This window comes from Nycticebus coucang, chromosome 11, assembly GCF_027406575.1.
Source record: "Nycticebus coucang isolate mNycCou1 chromosome 11, mNycCou1.pri, whole genome shotgun sequence".
Lineage (NCBI taxonomy): Eukaryota > Metazoa > Chordata > Mammalia > Primates > Lorisidae > Nycticebus > Nycticebus coucang.
The window spans coordinates 24,160,248-24,172,272 of NC_069790.1; positions in this window are offsets into that span (position 1 = coordinate 24,160,248).

The following is a 12,025-nucleotide window of genomic DNA, read 5'->3' on the forward strand; positions in this document are numbered from 1 at the left end:
TTCTCTTGAGGTCCCAAAGCAAATTGTGATTTCCATACCTGTCAGAAAGTGACATTCTTTACACACACAGATCAGGAAATGTATCACAGATGAGGTATCTAGCTAGTCTTTCCAATGGGCTTTTTTTTATTGACTTTATAAAGTCAACCTTAATTCCTTAACACAGTCTGGACAACTCCGAAAATGCTATTCTAGTCAAAGCCTTGGTAAAATAACCAGTGCCTTCTTCATGTCCCATAGAACAAAATAGATTCTTCCTGAACTTATGCAAATAACTATATTGTCAGAAATTAAGAATACTTACAAATGTTTTCCAAATTCCAGAGAAATCAAGGAGAGAAAAAAATAAATGTTTTAAATTTTGCTCATAAGTACGTACATTTCTGAAAGCTACAAATAGCTTAAAAGACAGAGAATGGTTTTCTTGACTTCTAGAAAACAGAACACAGAATGAATCAGCAATGTTTCAAACAAAGAGCCATAACAAATCAGCTTGGTTCCATGTAACTGATTTCTGTTCTGTTTGAAGTTAGATTAGCAATATTCATGGACATGTTAGCATTCTAATTAAAGTCCTAGAAGTTTGCTTCTAGCCCAGTGGTATTTAATTTCCAAAGTCATCAGGATTTGAGAGAACTTGCCAGCCTACTCTACTATTTCTTTGAAGGACAAACTTTAGACTTAGCCAGTTACAAAAACACTTTCTGAAATGAATTAAAATTATTACTGACAATATACACTAAGACAAACCAATAATATAATATTGGAACATATATATAAACATAATTCACAGAAAATTAACCACCATTTCATATTTGACAATATTTCCTATACATTTTTAACATACCAAGTGAGTCTAATATGTCTTTCTCAGACTTTCAGTAGTCTTAATATTTCAAAAAGATCAAATTTAGAGTTTTGATTTTTTGTCAAATATCAAAGGCTTAAAACATTTGTTCAAACAAGATTACAAGCCAAAAGATTCTAAAGGTAAAACATAATCAACTGAATCACATGCAAATTCCTTCACAAATGCCCATTTATGAACTTTATTCAATCCTGTACAAACAATTTACAAACATTCTAAACATTTTTTGCACTGCTTTTCATTTTTTAAGTAACCATTCTGTTTCAGGACAAAATTTACCACACAAGATCCTTTTCTTGCACAATGCCATTTTCCTTTCTGTCTAATTTTTCTTATTCTCAAAAAACTACTTTTCACAAAACAGGATCACAGTTTATATGAAGTTAATTATTCACTTGGCTAAACTGATAATTAGAAGGCTTAAAAGGCAAGAATCTTATTCTTTGACAAAGACTCAGTTTTCCAAACAATTTAAACAACCAAATTATTACATTTTACAAATGAGAGAAATTTCATGGAATATAACATTGATACAGGGTTTTCCAACTCAGGGCTGGACAGGGAAGCCCCATTTTTAGGCACAAACAGGTTGCCCTTTCCAAGCCACACCTTCTGGACTCTAGCAAGGTCATGAACAAAGCAGCATGAAACATTTTGGATGGTTCCACCTTGAGCAGGAAGTACATACCCTAATCCTTTCCCTGAGACAAAAACTGCAAAGACTTAATAACCATGCCCCAGGGGAGAGACTGCATTCATTCATTTGTTAAAACACTCATTCAAAAAAAAAAAAGAAAGAAAACAACACTCATTCAGCTCATAAAGGTATTTTATCACCTATGAAGTCCTGGAAAAAATTTTCTTAGGGCCAATATTTACCCCTAGACAAAGGACCCATGACTTGGGTTTCCTCCCCATGCCAGAAGCTCTGGCACTCTCCACACCTTTACATGCTCCTCTGTCCAACAAAATCCTATTTTATCACTGATCTGTGACCTGTGGGCTCACTTCTTGAATCTCCAAGACTCACTGAAGAAAGAAATTCTGGTAACAAAACCATAATATAGGCATCATCTCTAATGTCTTTTCATCATCCCTGTAAGTCTCACATGACCACGTGACATCAAAGATGGCCACCAAGGACTGAACTTGTGTCCAAGACAGAAAGCAGAAAATCTGGAACATCCAGTTTTTCTCAAAATAGCCAGGGGGAAAAGTTGGAGCAGAGAAGAAGGGGCCCTGTAGCTGCCGGCCTCAGTGTGGGGAATATGTCCTTTAAGCCTCACCATGGTTACCTTTCTAGACCTCAGAATTCAGAGGTTCAGAATCGAGAACATAAGCTCATAGTCAAATCTAGCAAACTAGAAATATTGCAAAGGTGACAGTTTTATAATTTTTTTTTTTTTTTTTGAGACAGAGTCTCACTATGTCACCCTCAGTAGAATGTCGTGGCATCACAGCTCATGGCAACCTCAAACTCTTGGGCTTAAGTGATTCTCTTGCCTCAGCCTCCCAAGCAGCTGGGACTACAGATTCCCACCGCAATACCTGGCTTTATTTTTTTTGGTTGCAGTTGTCATTGTTGTTCAGCAAGTTCAGGCTAGGCTCAAACCTGTCAGCCTCAGTTTATGTGGCTGGTGCCCTACCCACTGAGCTATGGGCACTGCCTAGTTTTATAATCTTTGAACATTTGAACTTTAATAACATACTTAAAATTAATTTTATCTCAAAGGATACCACAATTGCCTGGATAAGGCATTTGAGTCATTCCTGCTCACACAAAATTCTCAATCTCCCTGGAGACATGGTTACAGCAATCTCCTGTAAGTCCTTTTTCAAAATGCTTCAGCACATTTCCCCATGTGTTTCCCATTTCCTTCCCTCAAACCACAAACACGTCACAGATGGGGTAAAAATGGGGATTTGAATAGGGCAATCATACAATACTTTCACCTTATGGGGGGGGAGAGCCCCACCTATTGTTACCTGTCTCAGTCAGTCTCCAAACACTCACATGCACACAATTCTAAACTATTTCCTAACCTGGGCAGCCTCGATTTCCCATTCAAACTGCCACTGTGTAGGAGGTGTCCTCTCATACCATGGTTTAGAACCAACACTCCCCTAGGCCCTCTGAAGGGAAGTCGGAACCCTTCAGGTGATCTAACACTAAGGGGTTGATCAAACTCCACATCCACCCAAATTTGGTGGGTCTCAACCGGTCCTACTTTGCCTCAGATATCTCCCAATGCAGGTGTCAATTCCCGTGTGCAAGTTCCTCCTGGTGTTTGACTCCTTGAAGACCTGCTCAGGGGGTTCTTTCTCCTCCCAGTGGAGGCATCCATATAAGAAGGCCAAGCTGCCACCCTGGCACCCTCAATGGTTCAAATTGCCCAGGCTGATCAGGGCCACCCCACCAGTGTCCAGAGGGTTGGCAGCAACAACCATGTGTGTCAGAACCTGTTCTCTCCTCAGGTGGTCTTGGTTCCCAGTCAGGGAACCAGAAATGTTGCAGGAAGATGAGGCCCAATGGAGAGAACCAGCACCTAAACACCGTATTTAAGAGGAAGAAGGCTTTTACACCATATTTAAGAGGAAGAAGGCTTTTACACAAGCACCTAAACACCATATTTAAGAGGAAGAAGGCTTAAGGCTTAAGGCTTCTTCCTTAAGAGGAAGAAGGCTCAGCCAGCTGAGCTACAGCAAATCTTGTTCTTTCCCTTTTTATCTCCAGTCAAAAAGTTCTAGCCCACAGGTACCTTTCTCATTGGTCAGTTTGAATCAAGTGAGAGAAGCGGGCTCCAGGTCTTACAGAACCATGGGCTTTTACAGAAGCTGAACCAAGAGTTAGTTTTCGTTTAAGTCTACAAATTCCTAAGAGCTGAATCACTGCAGGGAGGACCTCGCAGGTGTATCCTTGGGGTTTCCTTGAGAAGATCTCTGTTCTTTTAGACCTTACTTTTTTCAGGGATCCTCCCTCATTGATAGATCATGGATATGGTGGACATGAAAGCACATTTGACCTATTGAATTAGGATAAAAACATATACCCTGAATTCTGTCAACCACAAAGATGTAAAAGGCCAGTCTACAATGTAGTTAAGATGAGATGTTTATTGGGTTCTTAGGCATTCCAATTCAGGATACACAGATTAAACTAGGAACAAAATTGTGTTTGAAATCATTGAAGAGGTACAGGGATTTTAAAAGGATGTTGAAGGTAACTACATACTTTGTTTTGAAAGAACTATCACCCATGGAGGTGGCTGGCTTAGTTACATGAGTCTGTAATTTATTGATCGTTGCTATTCTGGAGTTGGGGAAATAGAGCTATTTTTCAAGGAAGGTGTTATAGTCATGGCAGTTTGGTCCAGTTCAAAGGTTCAAGACAAGTTTTGTTGTAAGAGTAGAGGTCATACAAGTAGTCTTCTTAGAATGGCTTCCCAACTCTAATTTAGAGCTCTGAACCTAGTATATCACATATCACAAATATTAAAGTATTCCTTATATAATATTGTGGTATATTTACATACAGGAGTTGGTTTTTGTCACTGGCAAGGGACTCCTAAAGCCCTTGGAATTTCCTGAGCGATTGATTAGTGACTTTTGGTTTTTAAAGGAAACCCTTTTCATCTCTCTCTCTCTTTTCATTCTTGAGAAAGACCCAATTCCAACTCTTTGAAAGTCCTCTACCCTACCCTTTTTCTTTGTTCTTTTTTTTTTTTTTTTTTTGTAGAGACAGAGTCTCACTGTACCACCCTCAGTAGAGTGCCGTGGCATCACACGGCTCACAGCAACCTCTAACTCTTGGGCTTACGTGATTCTCTTGCCTCAGCCTCCCGAGCAGCTGGGACTACAGGCACCCACCACAACGCCCAGCTATTCTTTCTTTGTTCTTAAATAAAATTTCTTTTTCTTTTCTTTCTTTCTTTCTTTCTTTTTTTTTATGAGACAGAATCTTACTCTGTCACCCTGGGTAGAGTGCTATGGTGTCCTAGTGCACAAGCAACCTCAAACTGCTGGAGTCAAGTGCCTCCTGAATAGCTGGGACTACAGGCATGTACCACCATCCCCAGCTAATTTTTATATTTTCTGTAGAGACAGGTTCTCTCTCTTGCTCAGGCTGGTCTTGAACTCCTGAGCTTAAGCAATCCATCCACCTCAGCCTCAGCCTAAAATTTCTCCTTGTTATACTAAACCCTGTGCAAAGTTACTTTTGCTTTCTATGCATGCTGCCTGTGTTGCTACCAATAGGAAAGGACAAAGGTGCCTGGAGGCAAAAGGAGACCAATGAAAAAGTTACAAACAATTTCAAATGAAGAGAAAGAGGATATCTATACCTCTCTACACTGCCTTTGCATCTCTGTCTCTCTCTCTTTCACACTTGTGCGAAGGATCCAATTTCAGCTCTCTTTGGAAGTGCTCTCATCTTTCTCTTTTTTCTTAAATAAAAGTTCTCTTTGTTATATTTAAAAAATAAAAATAAAAAAGAAACCCCTCTCTACCACATCTATTTTATGCTAATGTGACTCAAAATGAGGCTACTAGATAGCTATAGAGGGGGCCTGGTAACAAAAAGACCAACCCCAAGCGTAGAGTGTTGGAAATTTCAGGCCACAACCTCCATCTCCCTTCCATTGGGAAAGGAGGGGCACTGAAGAATGAGTTCAACAAAAAGTTGTAAACAAGAGTTGGGAGAACTTTTCACCTGAAGATTCTACTGTTTTCTTTATAGGAAAATAAATGGGATGAAGAAAAATGGGCTGTTTCTATATACACTAATATGCTGGTGCACCTGGTGTGGGCAAAGAAGTGCTACACTGTCCCATATGCCTTTTCTTACACATCTCTTCCATTTGGCTGTTCCTAAATTGCGACCTTTATAATAAACCAGTTGACATAACTAAATTGTTCCCTGAGTTCTGTGAGTTGTTCTAGAAAATAATGGAACCTGAGGAGGGGGTCATGGTCACTCCTAAGTTGGTAGTTGACAAGACAGAAGTTTAATAGCCTGGGAAACCACTTGAGGCTGGTGTCTGAAGTGGAGAAAGTCTTAACCTGTGCTGTCTTTTAACTCTGAATGCATTAACTCTGAGTAGTGTGTGTCAGACAGAATTCTATTGGACACCCAGTTGGTGATGAAGAATTTGTTGTTGTTTGGAAAAGACACAACACATGGAATTAGAAACTTTGGGATAACTTTGGAAACTCTGGTTCAGGGCAACCTGTGATTTGGGGAAAGAAAGGTTAAGAGGGAAGGGGATAAGGAATCTTATATTCCTCATGTGCTCATCCATGGTAAGGAGTAGCAGTTATGCTGTGATCAGTTATGCGAAAAGCGATCATTCAAATTGTGTCATTTTTTAATACTCAACTAAAACAGAGTCAAGAAAGGCAGGGGAGAAAAGCACTCAGGATATGTAACATTGCTCTAGAAGTGAATTCTCTCTGCAGGTCCAAAAGCTGAAACTGCCTATCATATCCTGAAACTAGTTTTATCTACAGCTTTGAGAAGCTGTAATCCCAGCTACTTGGGAGGCTGAGGCGAGAGATTAAGTCCTCTGCATTTAAGAGATTAAGAGAATTGGAGTTCAAGGCTGCAGTGAGCTATGATCACACCACTGCACTCCAGCCTGGGGAAACAGAATGAGACTCTTTTTTTTTGTCTGAAAGAAAGAGTTTCACTTTGTTGCCATAGCCTTGGCTCACAGCAACCTCAAACTTCTGGGCTAAACCAATCCTTCTGCCTCAGCCTCCTAAATAGCTGGGACTACAGATGCCTGTCATGAAACCCTGCTAATTTTTCTATTTTTAGTAGTGATGGAGCCTCATTCTTGATCAAGCTAATCTTGAACTCCTGAGTCAAGCAATCCTCCTGCCTTGGTCTCCCAGAGTGCTAGGATCACAGGTGTGAGCCACCACGCCCAGCCAAGACCAAGTTTCTTTTTTTTTTTCTGAAACAGTCTCACTATGTCACCCTCAGTAGGGTACTGTGGCGTCACAGCTCACAGCAACCTCAAACTCTTGAGCTTAAGTGATTCTCTTGCCTCAGCCTCCCAAGTAGCTGGGACTATAGGTGCTCCCCACAACACCCGGCTATTTTGTTGTTGTTGTTGTTGTTATTTAGCAGGCCCAAGCTGGGTTCGAACCCACCAGCCCCGGTGTATGTGACCAGCACCCTAATCACTGAGCTACAGGCACTGAGCCAAGACCAAGTTTCTTGAAATAATTAATAATCAAATATAGCTGCTGAAATAACTTGTTACAACTCTAGGACTATTTTTGCTTGCCACTTCCCCACAGTTTTCTAAAACTAGTGAACTTTCTTTTGTGGTGATGGGTAACATGCGCTCTCTTTCTCTCCCTCTCTCTCTCTTTTCTCTTTTTTTAGACAGGGTCTTACTCTGTCACCTATCCTGAAGTACAGTGGCATCATCATAGTTCACTGTAGCCTCCACCTCCTCAGTGATCTTCCTGCCTCAACCTTGTGAGTAGCCAGGACTATAGATGTTTGCCACCATGCCTGGCTAATTTTGTTATTTTTGGTAGAGATGGGGTCTTGCTCTCTCTCAGGTGCTAGGTAAAAGTGCTAGGATTATAGATTCTGGGATTATAGATGCTAGGATTACAGGTGGGAGCCACATTGTTCTTTTTTATAAAATCCCCAACTTTCTCTTTGTTCTTTGGACGTACCAAAGACCACCCAGTCTGCAAGTATGCCCCAAATTATAATTCTTTCTTTACAAATAAAACATTAAATTTATTTATTTATTTATTTATTTTTTGAGAGAAAGAGTCTCACTATGTTGCCCTCAGTAGAGCGCTGTAGCATCACAGCTCACAGCAACATCAAACTCTTTGGACTTAAGCGATTCTCTTGCCTCAGCCTCTGAAGTAGCTGGAACTACAGGCCCCTGCCACAACACCTGGCTATTTTTTTGTTGCAGTTGTCATTGTTGTTTAGTGGACCCAGGCTGGGTTAGAATCCACCAGCCTGGGTGTATGTGGCCAGTGCCATAATCACTGTGCTACAGGCTCCAAGCCCAAAACATTAAAATTAGAGATTGTCTCTACATTTTTTTTTTCTTTTTGAGACAGAACCTCAAGCTGTCACACTGGGTAGAGTGTTGTGGCATCACAGCTCACAGCAACCTCCAACTCCTGGGCTCAAGCGATTCTCCTGCCTCTGCCTCCTCCCAAGTAGCTGGGATTACAGGAGCCTGCCACAACTCCTGGCTATTTTTTGGTTGCAGCCATCATTGTTTGGCAGGCCTGGGCTGGATTCGAACCCACCAGCTAAGGTGTATATAGCTGGCGCCTTAGCCGCTTGAGCCACAGGCGCCGAACCTCTCACATTTTTTATTTTGACTTCAGGGCAGTTACTAAAAATTAGCAATGGAACTTAGACATGGACTGAACTCCTAGGGAGTTCATTCACTGGAGGCATAAGAAAATGAAAATTAGTAAGAAAAGTGAAATATGGCTCAGCACCCGTAGCATGGTGGTTACGGTATCCGCCACATGTAACGAGGTTGGCAGGTTCAAACCCAACCCAGGCCAGCTAAACAATGACAACTGCAACCAAAAATATCCAGGCATTGTGGCAGGCGCCTGTTGTCCCAGCTACTTGGGAGGCTGAGACAAGAGAATCACTTAAGCTCAAGAGTTTGAGGTTGCTGTGAGCTGTGACGCCATAGCACTCTACCCAGGGTGACATAGTGAGTCTCTGTCTCCAAAGGAAAAAAAAAGTGAAATATATAATACCGTGGTTATTGTCGTTTGTAATAGCTATATGAAATTAAGAGTGCTGCATTGTACCTTAATGCTAGACCAAGCTCCAGTTTCAACTGGCTTCAACTTTGGCCACTAGCCTCAACGCTTCCCCTCAGAGGAAAAAAATCACACTGGAAAAACATGAAGGTAGTCCGCGTGGGATAAGGGCAAATGCAATAAACTACTGAAACTAAGAGCATAGTGCAAAGGAGTCTTCTCGTTTTGTAGATCTATGTCATCAGCTCCCTGAAGAAACTTTACTAAAATGGATTTTGAAAGTGACTAATTTAGCATAGTTATCTTTGATTTTGAATAGTGCAGAGTGAAACAGCATGTTTGAGTTGATGAAGGACCAACAGGTCACTTAGGAATAGTCACACACACATAGCAGGTGTAAACTAAAATAAAATGTGAAGCCTCCCCCATGTGAATGGACCCCCTATTGTTTAAGAGAACCCCAGAAAAACTCCAAAACTGAATTTCTGCTTGTGATGGAAAGTTGGACACACCCTGGTATGTTCCCTCCCTTTTGGAGTTTAGATATAACAATTGACCAGCATTAATATTAAAATAGAGATCATAAGACTGACAAAACAGATTTTGTGGCAGTAAGATACCAAATTATAAACAAGCTACAAGGCCATGCCAAGCACAGGTTAAGTCATATCTTGCCATCCGTAAAATCTGTAAAATTAGTTAAACAAGTTTTTTGCTGGCATAGTATCACATGACGGATAACAGATGTGCTTATAAGCATTTCTTCCTATTGTCTCCAAGTTTTTAGACAAAGCTTAATATTCAACCAATTGCTAATTAAAAAATCTCAAAATCCACCTATGACTTATAAGCCCATTCTCTAAGATATCCACCTCTTTGGGCCAAACCAATATATACCTTCTATATTATACTTTCATTTATAATTTTTACCTGCAATTTCTGTCTCCCTGAAATGTATAAAATCAAACTGTAACCCAACTGTCTCAGGCACACTTTTTTAGGAATTCTTGAGATTTCAGATCCCTGGTTCACAGTCTCTCATATTGGCTTGGAATAAACCTCTTTAAATTATTTTCTAGAGTTTGGGTTTTAGCTTTTTTTTTTTTTTGAGACAGAGTCTCATTTTGTCACCCTTGGTAGAGTGCCATGGTGTCACAGCTCATAACAACCTCAAGCTCTTGGGCTTAAGCAATTCTCTTGCCTCAGCCTCTCAAGTAGCTGGGACTACAGGCACCCGCCACAATGCCTGGCTATTTTTTGTTGTTGTTGTCATTATTGTTTCGCTGGCCCGGACTGGGTTCGAACCCACTAGCCTCAGTGTATGCGGCTGGCCAACCATAACCACTGTGCTACGGATGCTGAACTATGGGTTTTAGCATTAATACAGGTTGTTCCTGGCTGGGCACAGTGGCTCATGCCCATAATCCTAACGGTCTGGGAGGGCTGAGGCAGGAGGATCAGTTAAGCTCAGCCTGAGCAAGAGTGAGGCCCTGTCTTTAATAAAAGTAGAAAACTGAGCCAGGCCATGTAGCAGGCACCTGTAGTCCTAGATACTCAGGAAGCTGAGGCAAGAGGATTGCTTGAGCCCAGGAGTTTGAGGTGGCTGTGAGCTAGGTTAATGCTCTGGCACTCTACCAAGGCAACAGAATGAGGCTCTGCCTCAAAAAAAACAAATCAAAACAAACCTCAGATTATTCCTGAGAGGACAGCCAGCCTGCTGGATAAATATAACCACCCATGAAATATGCCTGTTATACAGATTGTGATAAATGCTGTGATTAAGGGTCCCTATTTCATGGTCTCCTGTCAGACTCAAATCAGCCTATTTGTACTAACTCCCGAGAGTCAGGGGGGAGAGACTGTGAAGTTTCATGATGACTCAATAGCCAGTTAAAAGGTTATGAATTCATAGTTTATTCCAAGGCCTCCACACACCAATAATCATGCAAATATATTCAACACACACAGATAGTAATGAGAGAGAGGGCAAAGAAACCACTGAGAGTAGCTCAGGAGACCAGCATGCTGACTGATGAACTAAGAGGCCTAGTTTTCCCTTGGGATGCCAACAAGGGGCAGGGGTGGGAGCGGGGGGGTGGAGGGGGGGAGGTTACTGATCTTCTCCCAGCAGAAATTTTGTCAGCTGCCGAGGCTAGAAAAGAGGCCTCTGAATTCTCACAGGGGAACTTGGTGCAGGAGTCTCAGCCATATTCAGTTTCATTGTGGTTTTCAGGGCCTTCCACAGGGGTGTCCATAGCCATTATCTTCAGCTGTTTTGGCTTCACTCGTCAGGTCTGTGAGATGTCTGGCCACAGCAGATATCTTTGTATCACCTCAGACCACTGTACATATGCTTATCACTGAAGGAGTCAGCAATTTCACTCTAGACTGAGCCACTTCTCCCAAGTGACTCCATTTGGAGACATTTAGGATCACAAAACATTGTTACACAGAGGGTGCTGTAGGGCCAGAAGTTGTTTGGGCTTTTTTACCCAAGGCCTTGGATGTGGGGCAAGATAAAGTTGTCTAGGCTTTCTCATCCATGGCCTTGCTGGAAGGTGCCATGCATTCCTAGATTGCCATCACTGTACACAGTGAAGTCATGCTTATGTAACTGCTGCTTGGCACCTTGCCATAATTGTACTCTCTGGGTATAAAGGCATACAGGACTTTACACTTGTGCAAATTATGGATTGAAGATTGTGGACTTTCTTTTCTTTTCTTTTTTTTTTTTTTTTGAGACGGAGTCTCACTAGGTCACCCTCAGTAGAATGCCATGGTGTTACAGCTCACAGCAACCTCAAACTCTTGGGCCTAAGTGATTCTCTTATTTTTTTTTTATTTTTTTTTATTTTTTATTTTTTTGTAGAGACAGAGTCTCACTGTACCGCCCTTGGTAGAGTGCCGTGGCGTCACACGGCTCACGGCAACCTCCAAGTCTTGGGCTTACGCGATTCTCTTGCCTCAGCCTCCCGAGCAGCTGGGACTACAGGCGCCTGCCACAACGCCCGGCTATTTTTTGGTTGCAGTTTGGCCGGGGCTGGGTTTGAACCCGCCACCCTCGGTATATGGGGCCGGCGCCCTACTCACTGAGCCACAGGCGCTGCCCCCCTAAGTGATTCTCTTGTCTCAGCTTCCTAAGTAGCTGGAACTACAGGTGCCCACCACAATGCCAGGCTATTTTTTTGTTGCAGTTGTCATTGCTGTTTAGCAGGCCCAGGTCGGATTCAAACCTACCAGCCCTGGTGTATGTAGCCAGCACCCTAACTATTGAGCATGGGTGCTGAGCCCAGATTGTAGACTTTCTATGTAGCTCAGCTCCCTGGCCACCAGGAACTGCATAAGGGTGGACCTCCCATGTAACTTAGCTCACCAGGCAATATGAAC